The sequence below is a fragment of the Halichoerus grypus genome, chromosome 5, assembly GCF_964656455.1.
Source record: "Halichoerus grypus chromosome 5, mHalGry1.hap1.1, whole genome shotgun sequence".
NCBI lineage: Eukaryota > Metazoa > Chordata > Mammalia > Carnivora > Phocidae > Halichoerus > Halichoerus grypus.
The window spans coordinates 114200808-114218652 of NC_135716.1; the positions used below are offsets into that span (position 1 = coordinate 114200808).

General features: G+C 41.1%; 1 protein-coding gene across 8 annotated transcripts in view; it reads right to left on the minus strand.

Annotated features, from left to right (window-relative positions):
* The window catches only part of LRRC8B (leucine rich repeat containing 8 VRAC subunit B), a 96312-nt gene that overhangs the window by 47236 nt on the left and 31231 nt on the right, over positions 1-17845 (minus strand). For 6 of the 8 annotated variants that reach the window (XR_013448071.1, XM_036118598.2, XM_036118594.2 and 3 more), the window contains exon 2: positions 7349-7403. The gene's annotated coding sequence lies outside the window, so the exon portion shown is untranslated. Of the gene's footprint in view, positions 1-7348; positions 7404-12909; positions 13050-13360; positions 13486-17845 lie in introns of those variants that run through there. The other 2 variants (XM_078072780.1, XM_036118590.2) reach the window with 2 other exon arrangements.

The window sequence follows — 17845 nt, forward strand, 5'->3', positions numbered from 1 at the left end:
AGGAGGCGGAGCCTCAGATCATGAAGGTGGAGCCCTCATGAATGGTATTAGTATCCTTATAAAAGGGATTCCAGAGGGCTCTCTTGCCTCTTCCACCAGGTGAGGATACAGCAAGAAGGTGGCTGCCTATAAACTAGGAAGTGAGCTCTCATTAGAATCTGCCCATGCCTTGATCTTGAACTTCCCAGCCTCCAGGCACTGTGAGAAATAAATGTCTGCTATTTAAGTCACCCAGTCTGTGGTAGCTTGTTAAAGCAGCCTGAACAGACTAAGACATCAACTATTCCCAACAACGGCATTGTAACTGGGTTCTATTTTAATCTTTTGAAAAACAAGGATGCAAATATACAGTTTTCTACCATGTCCCCTGTAACATACTATATAATCTACTTTCCCAGCTAAACTTTTTCTACCAAACATTTGCCACTGAATTAAGACTTCACATATAAATACATAGCATCCGGGTTTAATGATGTATGAAAAATCTCAAACACTCCTATATATTAAATGATGTTAATTTTTCTAATCAAAGTGTTTAATTCAAAAGCCAGAGCATAGCTGTCCTTTGTCATTACAAAATTTTATACTGTTTGTGTGTCTAGGAAATTTTTTCCAGACTATATTTTTGCAAACAATGAGGATTCAATCTAAATCAGATCTCTATTTCTAATATACAAATGCATTACTAAATCAGTTCAAAGAAACCATGTTAAGAGTAAAGGATTTTATGATCCTAATCCCATTCCTTTAGCTTTTAAACCTCATTAAAAAATCATGAAAGCTTTTCAAAGCACATGAATTCATTTGACAATCTCACCCCAAAGCCTCTCGGATTGAAACAAGAACACTCAAGTTAGGCATCTTTACTTCCCACTAGTCCCTATTTTACTTTGAAAGCATTTCCAAAATAACCAGTGAAAAAATAAACAAATGATGATCAGATGGTATTTAGAGTCAGTCTATGCAGAGAACTGGACACTACTTCAAAGATCTCTGTCTCTGACCCCAGGCAGGGATATAACCAAACAATTCAAAACGGGGTTTCTCTATGCTCTCACTGCAAATTGATTTAGAAATTGCCTTATAGCCCTTCAAAATGTTTAGTACCACTTCTCATCAAAAGATGTTTCTTGGGCCTAACATATACCCAACTGAGGTTTAAATTCACCTCTTTGAGTTCTCTCTCTGGGAAACAGTGCATCAGTATCCTTGATTAATTTGCTCCTTTTCTTCAGACTAAATAACCCCTTGAGCCATTCTTCAGAGATGTGATGATAATCATTCAGCATTTCTCAAGAACTTAAATGAACACTAGCAAGACACGTGGTATGCCAGTTTATGTCCTTTACCAATTGTTTCAGATCTTGTCAATAGAGCGACTTCCAAATAATAAACACCCTTCCCAAATTTAGTTGTAGTTTTGAGACTTCCTAGAAGGGAACTAAGATTTATACAGTAAAGTGTTTCTGTAACATTAATGTTCATAAAAATCACTGGAGAGCTTATTAAAACACAAAGTGCTAGGTCCCACCCTCAGAGTTTCTGATTCATTAGGTCTGAAGTAGGCCCCAGGAATGTGCACTTCTAACAAACTTCTAGTTAATGTTGATGCTGCTGGTGTAGAGACCATTTTTTGAGAATCTAAGACAGTGGTTCTCAATTTTGGTTTCCCATTAGAACAACCTGGAGTGCTTTTAAAAAAAAACCCTCAAATCCAGGCCCTACTCCTACAATTGATCAAGCAATTTAACTGGTCTAGCTGAGACCAGTACTTTTTTTTTTCCCCCTCCAAAACTCCCCCGGAGGAGAAAGCTCACAAGACAGATTGGCAATAAAATATCTGGGGAAAGTGCCAACCTTTTAAATCTTCCTGAAAGTTTCACTAGATGTCTAGAGTGCTGTCCCTCTCCACAGACTACCAGTAACAGCGACCAGCCACTCCGTGAGCCCTTCAGAGACCCGAGACCCAGGTGTGTGAGGCAGCAGAACAGGGAGTCCTCGAGCTGTAGAGGTTTGTAGGGTGGACTTGAGGAGGAATCAGAGACAACAGAGCCCAGCTGAATCAATCGTGTGGGCTGAAGTAATGAGGGAAAATTTTGCAACACGTTGAAAAGAAAGCAATGAATGAAATAGTCACTGTAAATGAAAATTCAACACCACCTAGCAACAGCATCTAGGGGGTCCATGGAGAAGCAGGAGTCAAATGGATTCAGATATTGAGTTTATGGTGTTATATAGTATCTTCCACAGTTCCTAGCACATGGTGTACAACAAATATTTGTACAGTAAATAACTGAGCATATCAGAGAGCAGAAAGAAGTATAGTCAGATGTTAGGCAGGGTGTAGCTAAGGTCATAGGGCCTTTCCTGGGAGAGGCCAGCACTCAGCTGCATGTAGATGGGAAGGATTTGGGCTCTTCTGCATATTCTCAATATTAAAGGCTTAAAAAAACAATAGCGTTCTATTTCTCATGATTTACTTCACGGGATCGACCGGCGCAAGAGTGGCTGGAAGGTACAGAATGCCCTCATTCTTCAGGCTGGTGGTTGGAGCTGGCTGCTGGCTAGCTCTTCCAGTGTGACTTCTCATGGCTCTTCGAGGGTCCTCACATAGCGTAGTTGGGTTCTAAGACGGTGCCTTCCAAGCACAAAGGTGAAAACTGCAGTTCTTGTATGGCCCAGCCCTCAAAGTTACACAGTGTCACGTCCACCACATTTTATCAGTCAAAGGAGTCACACAGCCAGCCTGGATGCCAGACGACAGAGGAGGGGAAACGTGACTTCTCAATGGGAGGACTGGTAACAGATATACAGCCCGGCTTCATTTACCCTGCTCTCCCTGCCCCCAAATGATTTCTAGTCCTTCCTCCTACATGCAAAGCAACACTCACCTTCTTCCAAGCCCCTAAAAATTTCATCTGACTATGGCATCAAGTTCAGGCTTGAAGTCCAGGATCTTGTCATCTTAATTAGGTCTAGGAGGCTGTGGGACAGCATTCTTAAGGTCCTTAGAAGTCCTATTATCTAGCAGAGAAGGTCCAGGAGGCATGGCCTTACATCTTTCTGAAGTCATAATACAGGGTCTTACAGCAAGGCCCTGGGTTTGTTTGCACCGTGAGATTAACTTTTACTGGCAGTAGTGCTCTGGATCTGATCTTTCGACCTGAGGCCATTTCTTACTTTGACTACCTTTTGCTGGGTGGAAAAGCTGGGAATGAAGAACAGTTTTATTTACAACCCTAGACAATTCTGGGTGGGAAATATATCCTCTAAAGTCTGTTTAAAATCTAAACAGTCTCTTCTTTAATTTATCTCTCTCTTGCAGTACTTCGGTCGTGGTTAAAAAAAGTCAATTAGCACTTCCAGTATTTTTTTTTTTTTTTAAGTAGGCTCCATGCCCAGCATGGAGCCCAAGGCAGGGCTTGAACTCATGACCCTGAGATCAAGACCTGAGCTGAGATCAAGAGTTGGACGCTTAACCAACTGAACCACCCAGGCGCTCCGGCACTTCTGATATTCTGCTGGAAAATCTCCTAAGCTAGATACACAAATCCATTAGGTTCATTTCCCATCTTCCATGTTGCTGGGGGTGTCAGTCTGGCCAGTTTTTCTGTCAGTATGCAACAAGGGTACTGTTTTATATCCCCCAATAGCAATTTCCTCACTGCCTTTCCAGCCACCATTAAAGTTGTCTTACTTCCCTTGAGACCTTCATTGTCCCCTGGTCTCAAAGCCAATGCCAGATGTTTCCTTATGGCAGCACCTCACTTCTGGGTACCAATTTTTGTTTTAGTTCTTTATTGCCATGCAAAAAAAACATTCCAAAGCTTAGTGGCTAAAACAATCATTTGTCATTTCTCATGAATCTGTGGGATGATGAGGCAGATCTTCTGTTTCACGTGCTGTTGGCTGGAATGTTGGGATGGCTGGAAGGTCTAGAATGCCTCAGTCACAGGACTGGCATTCGGGCTGTCTGCTGGTCTTGCAGCTCAGTTTAGGCTAATGAGCAGGGGCCCTGCCACTCCTCCATATTCATGGCTGGTTAGGCTTTCCCCCAGCAAGGAACTCTAAGCTCTAAGGAACACTGCAAGCACAGAATAGCGGAAGCTACAAATCTCTTTAATGTCCAGCCTTAGAAAGTACTCTACACCACTTCTGCCAGACTCGAGGGTTCAAAAAAGGTAACCGGGGCCGGTCCAGATTTTGAAAGGGAAGGGAAACAGACTCCAACTAGAAAAATCACAAAGTATTTACAGCCATCTTTAATTCACCATAGGAACTCAAGAACATTGAAGTAGTAGATACTACCATAGAAATGAATTTGTTCTTTGAGAGAAAGAATCGAGTGATTGAAGAACAGAATCTCTCCCCTGGATAATATATCACATGAAGAAGAACTGTTAGACCAGAAGGAGCAAAGGGGGGGCGAGAAGCAGGGTCAGTGAGATAAAGGAGAAGCACAGTGTTTCTGGAACGGAAATCAGTTGCAAGGGAAGAGTATGACATCATGGTCAATAACACAGAGAAACCAAAGGACAGAAGTGGTGTGTAACTACCATTTGGCAGTTTCTTAGCCAGAGCCGTACAGCGGTAATGGGTTTCCAAAACAATTATAAATAATATTCTAAATATTAGGAAAATTAATCATCTGAAGCCCCAGAAGACAGTTACTGAATATGACAATTAACACCATGGGAATAACTCTAGAAATCCTAATTAAATCTGAGTTGTTCTGAACTTTAAAAAAAACAAACAAACATTGCTTTACTTTTCCTTGTTTCTGACAGTTATGGAACACATGATTTATTTAATGCAGATGGTAACTGTCTTTCTAGGAAAAGGTTTCTCAGTTCTTTGAGGCGTTTAGTAAGCTACTGAATTGTCTAGAATACATTTAAAATGAAGGAAGTTGCAGTCACATTATAATATTAACACTGGCACATAAACTACCAGTGGCTACATGATTATTAGAATATGTAAGCAGAAGGCAACCTTGGACCCTTCTCCACCATCTTCATTGTTTAAAAAAATGTTTTCTTGACTTGCCCTCCCACCATCCACAGTAAGCAAGCCATCAAGTAGATCCAAACTCAGTTCCTGTGTTTGTGAATCTACATGTTCTCCTTTCAAATGTCTGGCTGATAGCAGAGATCATCATTCCATTTGCTTCTCCTACTTCTCCCATAGGTGACCTACCTTTTACAAGAGCAGAATCATATGGGCTATCTAATCTAGGAAGAAACCATGGCGATTAGACTCTAACTCTACAAGTAAGAAAACTAAAGTGTAGAGATGTTTAAGTTACTTCTCTAGGGCATGGAATTATGGGCAAATTTCCTAATTTGAAAAGAACTGGGAAATTGATAGCATTGATTCTGGCCACCTAGCCTAATTAATAATAGGCCTTCTTAATGAAATAAACAGTTTTGAAACATGAATTTGCAAATGTAGTCCAGAATATTACTATGTTACAATTTTAAAACTATAAATATAAATCAAAATGAGATTTTTTTTTTAGCTTTGGGACAAACCAGTGTACTCTAGAAATACTAAAAATATGGTTAAGCCACTCATCTTAACCTTTCTCTAAAGTTAACATTTAAATGCACTCAGTTAGGGAGGCTAGGACTACAAAGGCATACTAAGGCAATATAGGACCTTGTTTCTACTTTCATGGGATTTACAATCCTATTGTAGAGAGAAGACATGCATAGTTGAAAAGATCAGTATGCCATGCTGTCACAAGGGCCAAATGGGTGGCATGATGGCTAAACCTAATAAGTATCACATTTGATTCTATACAAAGAAAATATCCCAAGAGAATGCATGGAGCCCATCCCTGAACAGTAGCACTTCTCAAAGAGAGGTCAGGATTTTAGTCTGTAGGATAACTACCACACACCTGGTGGAGGTCAAAGTGTTCAGGAAATATAGATGTGCAAGACAGAAAGATGCTTGCTCTCAGGGACCTTACTGAGGAAGAAGGAAAGAGAGAAAACCAAATATATAAACACGATAAAATCAGAAATGCCATGAAGAACATAGAGCTCCTTTAGATTGGGCAGTCAGGGAAAGCCTCTTTAGATCTGAACAGAGTCAGCCATGCAATGATATTGGGGAAGCTCATTCCAAGTAGAAGGAGCAAGAAGCTTAGAATAGGTGCAGATCAGAAGGGAGGCCACTCAGTTGGGATGTTAGGAGCCTGGGGAAAGCAGAAGAATGAGAGGGCCTGCAGCCAATATACAGAGTTTGGATAATAAATAGTTCGGGAGGAATGGAAAAGCCACTGAAGAGCCAAAAGTAGAGAAGCAGCTGATGTGATATTAGTTTTTTTTTTTAATTTATTTTTTAGAGAGAGGAGGGGAGGGGCAGAGGGAGATAGAGAGACAAACTTAAGCAGACTCCGCACAGAGTGCGGAGGTCAATACGGGGTGCATAGGTCCATGCAGGGCTCGATCTCATAACCGTGAGATCAAAACCTGAGCCAAAACCAAGAGCTGGACGTTTAACCGACTGCACCACCCAAGCACCCCTGATACTAGCTTTTACAAATTCATAGTTAGCTCAATGAATCAGCAGGGATATGTGCATATACTCAAGAAGTCAAGGATCTATACTTTCATCTGTAAAAGAAGGGTGTTCACAATACACAGAGGACAGACCCAATGTCCTCACCATGTCTTCACCTGGATTATATATGTTCAGAGCTGGGCAACACACTCTTCAAGACATTTGTCGTATTCACAATACTAGAGAGTCATGCTACTTAATACAGTGTACAAATTAATTGCTCATTATGTCAAAGTCAGAAGCTCTGCCACAGAACTAATTTAAGATTAATCTTCCACAACTATAAAAGATAAATGATGTTTGTAGAAAGCAACAGATACGGGGCTTGTTTATTTCTGACTTATGTAATCTCGGAAAGCATGGCCATTGTTTATTTACGGAAACATGGCAAACCAATTCCCTGCATAAAAAACACTACCTTCAACAGAAGTCAGAAAAATATAGACATGGAGTCATGGAGTCTAAGTCTGTCATAGACATTATATTCCTCAGATCTTTAAGGTTTAGAAAAATGACAAATATCAAACGCACACAGACATATACTCTGCAACATACAAGACCAACAAAGGACAGGAAGAGGACATTTTACCAAAATGTATTCAGATTTAATTTTCTTTTTAACTGGTTTAGATATATCAAAAGGATTTTATGCAAAAGGTCTGTAGGAATAATAATCTCTTTTTACATCCTAAGGATTCAGTATTTGCCCCAAGCTACCAACGTAATAGTAATTATCTTTACCACGTGTTCACATCACAATTCAGAATGTTAATCTTACCCTATGAATGCTGGTCAACCGGGAACTCTGCAATTAGTTTCTATTTGAAAAATTCCTAAAGAGAAATCATAAACATATTGTTACACTTTACTCATCACAGGACTGCAAGACAGGTTATCCACTTACGTGGTTCTAAGATTTCCAAAATCTGTAACAACTTTATGAAACATACAACTTAAAAAATGAGTGTTATTACAGAGATCACCTTCTGATCTCCTGCAAAGGCTATCAACTAATACCCAGGGAGAGACACAAATCACTGTCACATTTAATGTCATCACCACAGCAATTTATAAGGCATAAAATATGAACATTCAATTTTTATTTATTTTATTTATTTATTTTTTTAAATGTTTTATTTATTTATTCATGAGAGTGAGAGAGGCAGAGGGAGAAGCAGGCTCCCCGCCTAGCAGGGAGCCCGATGCAGGACTCGATTCCAGGACCCTGGGATCATGACCTGAGCGGAAGGCAGATGCTTAACCATCTGAGCCACCCAGGCGCCCTGAGCATTCAATTTTTAATTAAGAATGAGATAAGCATTATATCTCAGGTACCACTCATTTTATAAATAATTGAAAATCCCATTGAAAATATTTGTGTTTCTTATATAAAAAAGGGGGGGGAACATGGGGGGAACATTTGGGATAGTTTCTCTTTCCAGTTTTTATTGTTGCTGTTTTGGGGGTTTTTTTGTTGTTATTTGCTGTCCTGCTATTTGACACAATTATGCTGCTGTAAACTTCAGTGACACAATATTTTTTGCCTCTTATTATTTATCATACGCTTTCTTAATGTTGTTACAGATTCTCTAAACAACATTTTTTTTTAAAGGATTGTATTTTTAAGTAATCTCCACACCCACCTCACAACCCCAGGATCAAGAGTCGCATGCCCCACTGACTGAGCCAGCCAAGCACCCCTCTAAACACCATTTTTGATGGAAGCATAATAGTTCATACATAGATATGTCATAGTTTACAAAATTATTTCCCTATTGAATCTTAGATTTTCCTTTTTTATTACTAATAATAGTGTAAACATCCCTGTACTCTTGTTCATATGATTTCTTTTGCAAAGATCTCTAAAAGCGAGAGTAATGGGCCAGAGGACATAAACATTTTAAGGTCTCTGATATATAACAACAAATTATTTCTTAAAAAGGTTATACTAATTTTCTTTTCAATAAACAGTATATGAGTAGTACCCTTACCAGATATGGGAATCATCATTAAATAATAAAAACAAAAAAAACCTTGGCTAATTCCATCCCAAATTATCTTATTGTTTATTTTGCATTTCTTTGATGGGGTTGAGTTGAATGCTTTTCAACATGCTTTACTAACAAGCTTCGTTCTTCTTTTTTTTAAAAAAATATTTTATTTATTTATCTGACAGAGAGAGAGTGAGCACAAGCCGGGGGAGCGGCGGAGGGAGACAGAGGGAGAAGCAGGCTCCCCGCGGAGCAGGGAGCCCAACGCGGGACTCGATCCCAGGACCTGGGGATCATGACCTGAGCCGAAGGCAGACGCTTAACCGACTGAGCCACCCAGGCGCCCCTCATTCTTCTTTTCTACTTAATATTTACCTATACCAGAGGAATATTTTGCTGAGAAGATGTAAGTGTAATGCAAGCTCCCTCCTAATGACAACTTGTCATCTCAGAGTGAAGCCGTTGCTGCCAAGTAAAAAAACAACAAAATGTAGCTCATTTTCTTTATCCAGGCTAAAACCAAATGGCTCAAAACTAATTTTAGAAACGATAGCACAAGTTATCACCTTTCTTTCTCCTCAGCTGCAAACAAAAGTACAAGTTAGAAAAATGAAAGGTGAAAATACTAAATGACAAGGCTTGTTAGGATAGAATAAACAGTCCACGCGAGGCAGGCAAACCCAGGACTCAACCGCCAGGGTAACGCGGCTGGACCCAGCGGCTGACGGGCTGGGGCGTCCGTGGCTTCTCCAGCTTGCGAGGCTAATGAGTGTTACGAAACTGGCATTACCTACCCCCTCAAAAACATTTTCTCTCCCACTGGCAGGACACAGGGCATGTTCATTTTCACTTAAAAAGTCAATTCCAAGAGAATCTTTAAAATTCTATTCTGGAAGATTTGGAGATGACAAACATAACACTAAGAATTCCCTTTCTCAAAGAAGAGCCCCCTTCAAAAGGTTCCCAGCGAAGGACATACAAGGGAATACTTTCAAGTGACTGTGGATTAAAGAACAATAGGGGACAATCAACTATGATAGAAAAACAAGAGGCCCCCCCTCCTTTTGCTTTGAAAATTGAGAAGTCTGGATGCTCTTATTTCCTTCTGGTCAGTAGAGATAGGGGAGATTGACAAAACAAACTCCTTTGTAGTTAAGCAAAGAACTGCTCTAAAGCTCTGGAATCTGAGAATGGCTCTCCATTGGCGTGAATTTGTGTCTTAGTGATGGTTAAATAAAATCCTTCCCTTTAAGGGTTAGCCAGAAATCAAGAATCTTTGCCTAGTAACTTGATCTCATTCTGTAAGTCAGATACGGCAAGAATCACTGCAATATCACACTTACTCATCCTGCCTTGAGCAATTCCCTAAGTTTAAGGCTTTAGGTTATATAAAGTTAAAGTAGCCTATTTCATCAGTTTGAAAAGTTCAAACTAGGAATACCAGATGTACTTAAAGGAGGGACATTTCATTTCACCATCGGTCCCACCATGGCATCACCCCCATGAGCCACCTTGACCTCCCCAGCCTGAATTCACTGCTCCTCCATCTGTGTTCCTACCACATTAACAGTTCTCTCACACTGTTTTATAGTATATAATAAGCTATTGCCCCAAGTTCCTTGAGCGCTGAGGCAGCACCTTATTTATCTACATTTCTGGGATCTATCCCAGTGTCTCTTTCCAGGGCTAGATTAAAAGCCTGGATGTTACGACAGTTTCCACGTACAGACATCCATGGGGTGCTGAAAACATCTCTGGAAACTTAACTAAATGAAACAAAAATAGTATCCACCAGAACTATTCTCAGGGATTGTAGAGAATATGGTTGGAAGGAAAAAGAAGGGGTCTGCTATTTTTCTTCTGGTCAGTTGAGATCCTAGAAACTGGCAGGAGGGGGATTTGAGGGATTTGGCTACCCCCTTCCCTCTCATCTAGGGCTTGGTTTTTCCTCTTAAAAATGTTGTGAACAAATATTTAAAGGACAACAGTCTGAAGTGGCATCAAATCATCAGCCTGCCCAGGGTAACAAATTATTAGCCTATCTCTTGGACCCCCATATCTCAATCCTGCCCCTATCCCTACCATAAATATTTAGTAAATAATTACTGAGTGAACCAGTAATACTAGATCAGGTTTTACCACCCAGTTAGGAACCAAGGGTACGGAGGAAGAAGGCCTGGCTCTCTGAATGATCTATAAACACAACTGGTGCACACACACAATGGGTCCGGGAAGGCGGGAAAGCAGAGCAGGGGGGACAGAACCTCTGGCATTTCCATCACCCCATGAGAGGTGCAGAGATTCAGAAGCAGAGGCAAAGCCTTCACCCTTCAGGAAGAAAGGAGAAAAAGTCATACTTCTCAACGTAGCCACCAAACATGACATCTCAGAAATCTGAACGGAGAACTGCTGTCAAATTTAGCATGACTGGCTGCATTCTAATGACGGTGAGTCATTTTGAATCAGTGATGGATCGCTGGATAAATGCCACAGCATTCCTAAATGACCTTAATATCTTATCAAATTATGATTTCACAATTCTTTTGTACAAGCTAAAAGTACATTGCAACAGGAATCATGCCAAGACAAGGGGAAGTATCAAGTTTTCACCCCAACAAGGATGGTGTGTATCATGCTGTTCTGTGAGCCCTTTCCCTCTCCACGTGGCTTCCCCCAAGACCATGGGCTCGGGGAAGGCAAGGACATTTCTTGTCTCCTCAGGGTCCCGCCAGATATTAGGTGCTCCATAAGTTTTGTAATTCTACAACTACTGTGAGCTATGAGCAAGCTGAAAATATTATGTGCCTCTGGATGGTTTCAGTCTCCTATAATCAGTAACTTCTGATAGCGATCACTATAAAGAACGCTATATCCAGTAGAACATTTTCTTAACCCAATGACAAATACCAAATTGCCATGCACTGAAAATCAGCCTAGTGTTTAGGTCGAGTTAACTTCTGACCCGAAAATATAAAGGTTTAATGTTCACCAAGTATTAAATGACCGTTAAACACAAAAGATGTTTAAAATGAACGCTGCTACCCACTCTACCCCCAAAACCAGTAGTTGCTCCATACTTCATGCTTCTTCAGCATTTACGGAGTGCTGATAGTTCTATTATACTGATATTAATCTGCATCACAAAGAGCTGGTTAGATGCCTTCCTGCCTCTCGCTTCGAGCTCTTAGAAGAATACAGAGTACGGGACAGCTGGACAGGACCTAACACACAATACATTCTTAGTAATAACTATGTGCTGAATTAAAAAGGTAGAAGGAGATGGAAAAGGGAAGGCTAACATTTACTGTGTATTTAGTGAGGTAGGTATTATGATCTCAGCTCTAAAGGTGAGAAAGTTGAGGACTGGAAAAATTAAACTTGCTCAAGCTCACAAAGCGAACCCTGAATTCACACCAACCAGGAGTATGAGCCATCTGCTACACCGCCTCTCCAGTGAACTATATAAAAAGGAGTTTTATATAGAACGTGGCATCTCTCTTTAAAAAAAAAAAAATCTACAATCTATCTTTTAGAGGAACCAAAAGACATAATCTAAAAATCAGATCTATATAGGTTTCCTAGCTCATTACTCAGTATTCCGTCTCGTGAAACAGAATCAACAAATGCTCCCTCCATCCTGCCTGCCTCTATTATATAATTAAGATAGACATGCGAGATAGCCAGAGCAAGGGAGCATCCTGCAGGCACGGCCTCTTACAGAGAAACATGCCGCAGTAACATAATGACAAGAGGAATAACTGAGGCTTAATCTGTATTTAAATGATATTTTACAAGGCTTTTCTTCTTGGCTTTCCTATTAAAATGTGGTTAAAATAAATTAATACCATATCCCCTACATACAACATTCTTTCTGAATGACTTAATAAAGAAGTATCACATGCCTTCAGTATGTTAGATACTTTTAATATGTTAGTTACATTGTTAGGCCTAGTTCTTGTTATAAAACTTATGAATGTTTGAGAAATCTGGAAGGGAACGCAGCAAAATGGTTAAGGTCTGATCGAACTCTAACTTTGTCATTTACCACCTGCTCGATGTTAGATAAGCTAAGTATCAATTGTTTCATCTGTAAAACAGGGACAATGCAGTTATTTTAAGAATTAAATGAGGTGGAGGGCGCCTGGGTGGCTCAGATGGTTAAGCCTCTGCCTTCGGCTCAGGTCATGATCCCAGGGTCCTGGGATCGAGACCCACATCCGGCTCCCTGCTCAGCGGAGAGCCTGCTTCTCCCTCTGCCTCTGCACCTCCCCCTGCTCATGCTCTCTATCTCTCTGTCTCAAATGAATAAATAAATTAAAAAAAAAAGAATTAAATGAGGTGGAGGCACCTGGGTGGCTCAGTCGGTTAAGCGGCTGCCTTCAGGTCAGGTCATGATCCCAGGGTCCTGGGATCGAGCCCTACATCAGGCTCCCTGCTCAGTGGGGAGCCTGCTTCCGGCCCTCCCCGCTGCTCATGCTCTCTCTCTCTCTTCAATAAATAAACAAAATCTTTAAAAAAAAAAAAAAGAATTAAATGAGATAACCATAAATCAAATGCTTAGCACAGCAGTAGGTACAAAGTAAGCACTCAATAATAGTAATTTATTAACAGAGTAGCAGCTTTATCTAAAATTAATCCTTTAAAGGTTGGCTTTAAAGTATTAGCCTGTAAAGAGAAACCAGATTGGTTGTCAGGGGGTTTCCTTCTCCACCTAAATGAGTGATTTCCATGCCAGGTTTTGCAATATATCACATGACTCTAGACACTAGAGAGTGTTGTGAAATATAAACGTAACTTACCTCAATTATTTAATATATGGCCCAGAGGGAAGACAGTGTTGTGAGGCCAAAACAATACAAGCTGATGCAAAACTAAGTTAGCCCACTTTCTGATGCAGTGCGTGTCTTCCCAGTCAAGCTGCATGCTGCAGGCAAGTCAGATATCGCCAATGTCACCCAAGCAAAGGCCATGTTTTTAAAATCCATAGTTGCAGAACAGTGTGCATGAACTTAATGTCACAGAACTGTACATTTAAAAATGGTTAAGATGATACATTTTATGATATGTATATTTTATCACAAAAAACCCTATAATCATGTAAAACAAAAGCTGTTCTGACTGCTTTAAAATGAACATAAATGGATTACACAAATCTAATATACAGTGGGCCCCGATGTACTGGAAGGCATACGGACACATAAAAAATATGTTTACTATGTCAAATTTGCTTTACCCATAATTCCTAAATTATAATAAATACTATTTAATTATCAATTTTGTTTGTTACCTTGAATTAGAAGGATCTGGCTGCGTGAGAGAATATGATCCTACTAATTTGTCCAGAAAAGGCATAGATCTTCTTTTCTACTAGAGGACTAGCCACATATGAAGCTAACACATTCAAAAATCTTCTATTGACTATCTAGGTAAGTACACATATGAGATCATTTTTTTCTCCCTAAAATAACCATTGAAGCACCCACATGTTTACAAAACTCACCAATAACTTTATATGGGTTTGAAAAGTACTTGAGCCTCTTATTAATCTTTTATTAAGAGGCCAATCTAGCAGAAGGCATCAAGGATAGCCTAATGTGAAGGAGGGCTGGGGGGAGGCGCTGATGGCAGGCGGGGGGTAGAGGGCGATGGCGTGTGTGTTAGGAAGTAATTAAAGAAGAGCAATCATAACCCTTTCCATTAGTGATAGCAGACATACTTACTGGGCACTTAACACTCATCAATCAATCAATCAGTCAATCAATTCTTGAGACTCTCATAATTATGAACTCATTTTTGTAGGATTGCCTTGTTACTTCCCTGGGCTCTGGATATGTGGGGTGGAAATGACCATCCAAGGCACAAGAGGGTAGAGGTAATGATCCATATCAAATGAGAGCTAATTTAGTAAGAGAAATCACTGCTCTGCCTCTGTGTAGGGCGAGACTGGAGGAGGATGAGGGAATGCAGGAATGAGACTGGATGTTCAAACGAAGGAAAGTCACCTCACAGTGACAGAGGGAAGAATCAAAACCACAAGGCAGCATGGCTTAACGGAAAGAACCCCTGACTAGGTCTCAGGAGACTCAATTTTTACTCCGTACTTTCTACCGATCCGACAGTGTAACGTTGAATGAGTCACCCTGCCTCATCTGACCTGAGTTTCCTTACTTGTCACATTGGAGGGAAAGCCAAATGATCGATAGACCTTCCACTTCCAACACCCCACTGTCTTCTGAATTGATTAATTGCAGCTGGAGCTGGGGGACGCTTAATCTGAAAACACTCCGCTGGAGTGGCAAGAATTGAACAGGGATTTAAAAGAAAATGGTGACAGCACCAGGGAAAACATGAATTCAAAGACAAACAGTATAGGTTTTCTTAGAAAGAGAGTAATGAATGGTCTATGATTGGCTACTCATAAATCAACCTTGCTAAAAAGAGCGTAAAAGTGGGTCATAGAAAGAAAAGAAGGTCATTGGGTCAAACATAGTAACAAAAGCACTGATTTTAATTGAAGGTAAAAAGGTAACTGGGAACCATGCAAGGGTCCTAATACAAACCCATCCCTTAAGAACTGGGGTTCACCAGGATTCAGTCCTTGGCCAGTAGCTTCTCTGGTCACGCACAGGCATTCCTCAAGTGACATCCTCTACTCTAAAGGGTCATCCACCACCTCTATGTAGGTGATCCCCAAAGCTACAGGGTGAGCCCTGCTTTCTAGCTCTGAGCCTCAAAATCATCTCCTGAACACCTTCCTGGCTATCCACTGAGATGTGTGGAAGCAACTCACACTCAGCACATCCCAAACTAAATCCACCATTTCTGCTCACACCTACACCAAACTCGCATTTCTTGGATCTCTGAATGTTGGTAGCCACATCAAGACTAGATAGCTGAATGATGCTGAAGGTGGTAGCCACATCAAGAGCTCAGGCACCTGCCCCCAAACCTTCTTTCTTTCTATTCCCTCAAATTTACCCATTCTTGTCTTAAACTAGCCCCTTCTGCATCCCTGTCTTGGGTGAAGCCTGCTGAATCTTTGGGGAAGACAACCGAAATGTCTTCCTCACTTGCCCTCCTTGGTCCCATTTCCAAACGGCAGTCAGAAAGCCCTTTTTAAAACATATCAAACCCTCCTGATTTTTTTTGTTATTGTTGTTATTATAAAGTCAAAATAATATCACAGGGAGGGTTCGGGAGGCCTGGCCATAGAATGTGATGGGAGCAAATGCTATCCGGCTTCTCTTGCTGTCTTACTGGCTCTTGCTATGTCCTTCCCAGGAATGCGAGGGCTTGACTCCAAAAGGCTGGGCAGATTGGGTCACATAGTCTGATCATCTCTCACTTGAGAGATGGACTAGGAAGAAAGGATGCTTCACCCTGTGGCTCACTGTGGGCACTCATTCAACCTGACAAGTCAGGTATGGGCCCCCCCATCAACTCCAGCTCACGCTGCCTGTGTCATGGATTCAGATCCAGTTGGGACTAGTGCTGTGAGAAGCGATTTTTAAAGCCTTTAGCTCTATTTCTACCTACATGTTACTGGTGTCTATGCTCCCAGATATTGGGCATTTTTACAGAAGTTTTCTCCTCCTCAGTCAGCAGCAGTCATTGCTACAATAGTCAATTCTGGGATAGAGAGTGATTGGTCGTCCTGCTGATGTGTTGCCCTGTAAATGTTCTGGAGTCGAGTTAGGTGAGTGCAAACCATCCAATTTTTATTTATTTTTATATCTCCTATTCCCTCAACCCTGGGGCCCTGTTGCTCATCAAGTGAAGCCTCACTTCTCCATTCCTCCCCCACAAGCACGAATTAGAGGCAGGGTCTGGTTTTCCATGGAGGCAGTGTGGAAAATGTGCACTTTGAGTCCCCGGCCTGCCTCCACCACCATGTGTATGGCCTTAAGCAAATCAACTCATCCAACCCAGGCCTCTAGTCCTCGCCTTTATAATATGGACAATCAAAGAGGCCCCGAGGGTTGATAGTGGTGGTAAAATAAATATTGTGGAAGTACTTTGGAATCATTAAAGTGGCATATAAATGTAAGGGTGAACTCTTATAAAGAAAACCACTTTTTTTTTTTTTTTTTTTACCGGTAATTTTAAAAGAGGATGCCTTTGGCCTTGGAATATTATCTTAAATCGAAACAAAACAACCCATGAAGTGAGCTTTATTTATACCACTTTGGTTCCAAGGAAACAAAACAGCGAGTGTTACAAGGTCACTGACATCTCCTAACATTTAAGTCCCACTATAAAAGTCAAAAGGAATTTTTCCAAAAGGCCCAGGGGTCCAGGTAGAAATATGTAGCCCAAACGCGGAATTGCACAGTGAGAAGACAACAACGAATGGAAACAAATTCTTTTCCAAATCAACCTTGCAATATTGGGCTGATAATGGACCATTTATATTCTGTCCATCGGAGAAAGAAAAGAAGAAAAGACGACACAACACCCACAGCCTCTGGCTCCCAATGCCAATGAAGGGCCACCATGCCTATCTGCCCAGCCCAGAGAAGGCCTTTTGAAACATTCCAGTCAGCTGACGTTGCTTATCTCTTCCCTGGAAGAAGGTGTGGGAGGAGTGAAGCATCCAGCAAGAGCATGAGCAGAGAAACAGGTCAGTTTTGAAAGCTCTTCTGGCATCTACGTTTCCCGTAAAAAGTCCACGTTCACCTTGGTGTTAAATCAGTGCTTCATGTTTGCAACTTGGATATGGCCCTGGTCAAAATCACTGATTTCTATTTGCTCCTCTGCTGGAGCAGAAAAATGTCTGGTTTACATTCAGAGTAAACATGGTGAGATGTCTTTTTTCTGACACCATGTGGGTGCCCTACCATGCAGTCCTATTTTGACACTAACTACCTCGAGTCAGTGTGAGACTCCAACAGGTTTAAGGGCTCAGTCCCACAAGGCTGCCCCCACTTCAGACACCAGTTATAAGTCCTAGGACCCCGACAACCCACTCTTCTGTCTGACTTGGTTATCAATCCAAGGGTTTCCCTAACCCCCTCCTTAAGTTTGATAATTCACTTGGATGACTCACAGAACTCAGGAAAACACAAACCAGCAGGTTTGTTGCAAAGGATACAACTCAGGAACAGCCAAATGGAACAGATACCTAGGGCATGGTACTTGGTGGTAGTCTTGGTGGTAGACGGGGAGGTGGGTATGGAGCTTCCATGCCCAATCTGAAAATGCCAACCTCCCAAGCACCGATTGGGAAGCTCCCCAAGCCCTATCATTGAGGAGTGTTTATGGAAGTTTCATTACACAGGCATGGT